General features: G+C 39.2%; 1 protein-coding gene across 4 annotated transcripts in view; it reads left to right on the top strand.

Annotated features, from left to right (window-relative positions):
- The window catches only part of LOC118329797 (collagen alpha-1(XIX) chain), a 95,087-nt gene that overhangs the window by 36,466 nt on the left and 52,945 nt on the right, over positions 1 to 5,676 (top strand). The window lies entirely within an intron of this gene.

The raw sequence follows: 5,676 nt of genomic DNA, 5'->3' as shown, positions 1-5,676 counted from the left end.
GTGTGTGTGTGTGTGAATACATTCAAACTCAACTTGTTCCAATAACATTAACAATTTATGACCTATCATTGGTTGTATTTCTCAATGGATCATTTCCACATTGCATGAAGTAACAGAATCTACTTTCAGGGAAAGTATTCATGGTAAAAAAAAAGTGAGGCTCAGAGGCTGGTGCAGATGTTTTTCTAATTTTGTTGTCTCTCTACCTCATTAGTTAGGTGTTATGTTATACGTAACCTGACTTAAGTAGGGATGGGGCGTCAAAGGGACTGAGTGTCATAGGCATCAATTATGGTGTGCACTTTTCTTGTGGAATACAGTTTTATGATAAATCTTTCAATCATAATTGGTTTTGAGGAAATAGGAAAGTCTCTTTGCGTTTGATGTTGTGGCTTCTTGGTTTCCTATATACCCGTAATAATTCTTGCACTACTTATTTCTTTGAAGATTTTGTAGGTAAAACAGCCTTAGGGCTTTAAACTGGTCATTTTAGACTTTCTGCTGTTGTTGTTGCCGAAGACACAGTTCTGATCTATTAATACCCTGTCTTTGATGACTGGCTGACTTCATGGTGACTGTTAATGTGCTAAGGTTTCTGCTTATTCTTAGCACTAGGAGTCACATGTGGCCTCAAAGTTGTTGACCAACCTGTGTTTCTGCAGTTTGGCAACCTATTTTAGGAGGGTGGACATGTATCATTATCAGGGGCTAGCTAGTGGCCAGCTGATACAGCAAGAGACTCTCACCCAATTAGCAACTCTTGTCCATGCTTGCAACTTATTGGTTTCACTAAGAGCCATGGCTTCTGTGCAAATGATGCAGAATATCTTGACATAGACTGACCACTCCACAACCTTCATATAATAGCTGGGAGTGGAAAGCTTTCACAAGGCCTTAGATTCAAGCCAGACCATCTTTCACACTGTCTCTTTCAATTTATTGTTGAGGAAAATACAACCACTCTAAGCTATTTAGATTTACTTGAAGGAGATGTGGAGGACATTGTAGTGGGGAGAAGAGGAATGGTGCCATTTGCACTGATCCTTTTCTGAAGCTTAAAGCAACATATGCAAGAGAGGATATCAAGGGCAGTCACCCAACCCCCTTATGTGACCCAGTGTCTAACATTCACAGAATCTTGATTTTATCTTATTACCTTGATGGATGGCTAGTTTATCAGGGTAGAGGCAAGGGCCAGTCCAACAATGCCTAGGAATTTATGGGAATGTATTGCCCCCACATTACACATTGCCATTAATAGTAATGTGAATGGCTTGGTTTTATCTATAATGGATGGCATTGACATAGAATGGCAGGCCAAGAGTAGGACTTTGGGATTCAGAGGCACATTATAGCAGATCAAAAAGGAAGATGGGGAGCACCAGTAAAAAGGATATGTCCCCCTCGCTAACTGTGGTGTGCTAAAATTTTCATCAGGCACCGTAATGATGTGCTGAGCTCTGTGTTGTCATATTAGACTAGCCCTGTCCTACACAGGTCGAGAAGGCGAAGTTCTGAAGGAAGCAACCTTGGAGTTTTAGAGTTTTCACTGTAGTGATTTGTAAGCCATGTATTAAGTATGCTCATACGGCATGCAGTGCAGAGACATGCCTGTCTGACACCCATCTCGAAATATGAGGAACTGTATAATAAAGTCTTGTGTGCATACAAAAGTGATGTGGGATTTGATGGCAGAAAGCATAGCAAAAGTACCAAATGACGTAATATCGGATGCTCAAAATAGGACTGAAAACCTACGCTTGGTCAATGCACGCTGTTTCCTTTAAGCCAAAATATACAGGAACGCCATAGCAAGCTTGGTTTATTCATGTCGTGCCAAGTCTTCCCAGCATACTCTGCTTCGGTAGTTGGCACAGGGTTGTGAGTGGGTTCAGTGCAGACATAGGTTCATCCCTTCTATACTAGTTCCTGTGGATTAATAAATAATCACCTTAAGAAATCCTCCATTACAAGGTGGGTCTTGGAGTTTTAATCCACCACATTAAGCCTTATTAGCTGTATAAATGTACCTGTATAGAAAAATAAGCTAAATATAAGTCACTGACAAATTCCATGATGATTCACTTGGTTTTCTATGGAAGCTATGTGATGTTGTCATACATAATGGACAGGAATTTGTTCTAATTTAATGTTTTGGGACCATCCCAAAAGCATTAGAAATAGATTTTCTCTGTACATTGATTTTTTTCTGTTAATAAATGATGCAGTATTTGCTTTGATGCATTTTGCATAATGCAAATATTGCGAATGCAAAGCATTTAAAATCCCCTTTAATCAGCTGAGGGCCTCTACTGTGTCAAGGATTCCTTGTGTCCCGCTTTGCAAAATGCACATGTCTGGTAGATGTGCAGCATAGTGTTTGTTCTTATTAGACATAGCTGTGCTAGTGCAGAGATGATGAAACTCCAGCAAGCCCTAGAGGAAGCTGAACAGTGCAACTGCTCTGTCTACGGATGTGTTCTCTTCAAATAAATAATGCAGTGTAGATCCTCTTACTCATTTATTCATTTATTTATTTAAATCTAGTTAGTTGGTTATTTATTTAGTGAAGTAGTTGGCACAGTTGGCAAATTATATGGATTGGTAGCTGGTGAGTTGCAGCTCAGTAAGCATCCAGGTGTCATTTATTGTGCATGAGGTCTACAGATTTCTGTAATCTTTGATGCTACAAATAATATACCATAAGGTAAGAGGTTCACTCATTTGGAGATTATTGAAGGTTTGATTGACTGGCTTCAGATAGTTTCTGCTGTCACTCTCTTATAAAATAGCTTCTATTTCTCCGAGAAATATTCATCTGCATACCTCAGCTAGGGATGTGGGTGGATGACATTGTGCCACATGAGAGGCCTGCCTCGTATGTCAAGGAGATAAGAGAGGATAAAAGTCACAATAAAGGTGAAAAAGCCTGCAGACTTTTGCTAACCAGGCCACGCAAGATGACCTTGTGGAAGGAAAAGCCATTAAAACAGAGACTTTTAATCTGGGAGGAATCATTTTCTTTGTAAATGATGTGATGTGCCATATCAGTGCCACAGATAAAAGAATCCACCCAGACTATTGATGACTATTGAAGATACATTACAGAGTGGAGCTCTAAGATATAACAGGACTTTGATAGGTTATTCATCCTATGCTGAATCAGCTACCCCTCTCAGTCTTTATTAAGTAGACGCACCGTGGTCTCTAATTCCAGTGTCCAACATATCATGAATTATTTATTTATTTGTTATTATTTAGTTATTATGTTCTTACATCTATTGTTCACTCTTAAACTACAGTTATTAGTATAATAATAGTAGTATGTTTAGTATGTTTTGAATTGTATGTTTTTCACAGAGATACGTTGATAGATGCAGTTGCATAAAGTTCCTCTAAAAGTGGCTTTAATGTATGTGTATCCTGTGACAGTAGACATGTAGCAGCATGGAGCCTTATATTACTTAAGTGCATATCAGTTAAGTCATGAGACTGCTCAGACATGTGATCCTTATGCCGGAAGTGGAATGAAACCAGAGAAGAGCTTTGGTGTAAACATGATGTTCACTTGTTGGTTGTTGGGTAGGAAAACAGTACAGAGACTCTTCCCCAGTTAAATGGGAGAGATGGCTATTTGTAAAATAATCTGAGTCTGTATCTCAAAACTTTGACTGCTGTCACATCAGATTCGTGAGCTGTCATCACTTCAGATCATGTGATAGCACAGTCCCAGATCAATGCATGTCAGTAATTGTAGTGCAGGCACGCTTTCAGTTCTTCACTTGTGTCAAAAAATTTCGAAACAATGTAACTAACGTCTAAGACAGCTGCCTGGGCACTTGAAAGTGGCATGGATATAATCTGTCATAACAGTAGAAAAGATCATCTGTCTCGTTTTTGCTTGGCAACTGGACTGGTCCAAATATCCAAAGATGAGGGAGATAATTGCTGTCTTTTGGAAATGATAGTAGTGTTTACATTTTCCATTCAAGCCCTGTGTGGAATGACTGAGACAGCTGTCTATAAGTCCTGACCAGCAGCACAGGCATATTTTTCTCCATATTTTCCTCCCTCACCCTTGTGACATACATGTTTCAAAGGTTGTCCATCCACTGGATGCTAAAGTAATGCACTTACATATGCACTTACATATCAGTTTCTCTCATACAAAACTGTTGATTTTCTCTCACCTCAAGGCGTGTGTGTATGTTTGACTTGACCGTGTTTCAATATGTGAACAATATTACCATGGAGCAAGGAATCCTTTTAACGGGGCACCAATATCCTACTGGTACTCTCTACTGGATTGCATAATACAGATGCACTGAGGTCAAGACATTAGTGTCATATTAGATACAATAACATTCATCTACTTTAAAACTAAATCTGTGTATCCTCATTGCACAGTTAATAGCTTTTGTCATTTAACCTAATTTGGTCTGAAAAAGTATGCCGTTCTCTGAAAGCCAAATGCATGCTGTAACTGGAATTTAGATGCCTCTCCTCTACAGGACAGAGCAAATGTTGTTTTGAGATAATTGAGCCACCACAGTATATATAATATTCATATTATATCTGATGGACTTGGCTCAGGTTCATTTGGATCAGCCTGTGTGTCTGCAGAGACCAAAGCAGGCAGTGACAGTGATAGGGGAAGGAGTTATGGTTCAGTTTGTGGGGACTGGAACATTTGGCAGTGGTTTCCTGCGCCATAGGTGGAGGCAGACATGAACAGCGATGCAACTGTAACAGACTATTGACCTCTACCAGAGCACCTGCAGGGCGAGATTATTAAGTAACGAGTCCCTGGTGAGAATACCAGCCTTCCTGCCAGAAGTTCTCCATGGGAGGCTGCCGCTGATTCGGGTGATACAGTAAATGCATAAAATTACAACAGCAATTTGATTTGAGCTTTTTGTTGTCCAGCTCACATATAACGATATGGTAAATTCATTTCTCACACAAGGCTTATTTATCAGGAGCCTGCAAGTGAGTCACATTTCTATATTGGATTTACATTAATTATTGACTTTGCTCTGATATGCCACTGCTCTATTTAAAAATACAATATTATAATGATGTATACATTGAATAAAAAATATTTATAAATCATGGCAAGATATGTTCTGTAAATGTATTTGACCTTTGTCAGGAATGTGTCATCTTGCCACATTTGGCATATCTGTACTCATTTTGTGGTACATTTTAAAATGAAAAGAATAATTACAAGCGGGAGTGAAATAACAGTATATCCTATATGTACACATTTATGTCTGTTAAATGAAGTGTAACTCAGTTTAACATTTACGACCACATGAGCACACATAGCACCTATATTTAACCATTGAGACACAGTTGGTGATCATATTGATGGTCTGTGATCTTTAAAGCAGTGTTTAAACACAGTAGCGTGATGTAGATATGTAGTTACAGTTTTGGCCCGACCCGTTGAAGCTCAATGGCAGAGTAACACGGAGAGAAGAATTTACAGGTCAGCAGGGCTCACAGCTGAGATTTTATGGCAAGATTTACACCCTGTGCGATTTTACAAGCAGGGGGAGGATTTGTTAACCCTTTGCTGAAGAAAATTGAATAGGTTATTCTTCTCTCTCTCTCTCTCTCTCTCTCTCTCTCTCTCTCTCCCTCTCTCTCTCTGTCCAAAATTCATATTGAGGA

Source organism: Morone saxatilis, unplaced genomic scaffold (genome assembly GCF_004916995.1).
Source record: "Morone saxatilis isolate NCDOM2014 unplaced genomic scaffold, NCSU_SB_2.0 Contig19, whole genome shotgun sequence".
NCBI classification, from domain to species: Eukaryota; Metazoa; Chordata; class Actinopteri; family Moronidae; genus Morone; species Morone saxatilis.
This window is presented reverse-complemented; position numbering and strand designations above follow the sequence as displayed.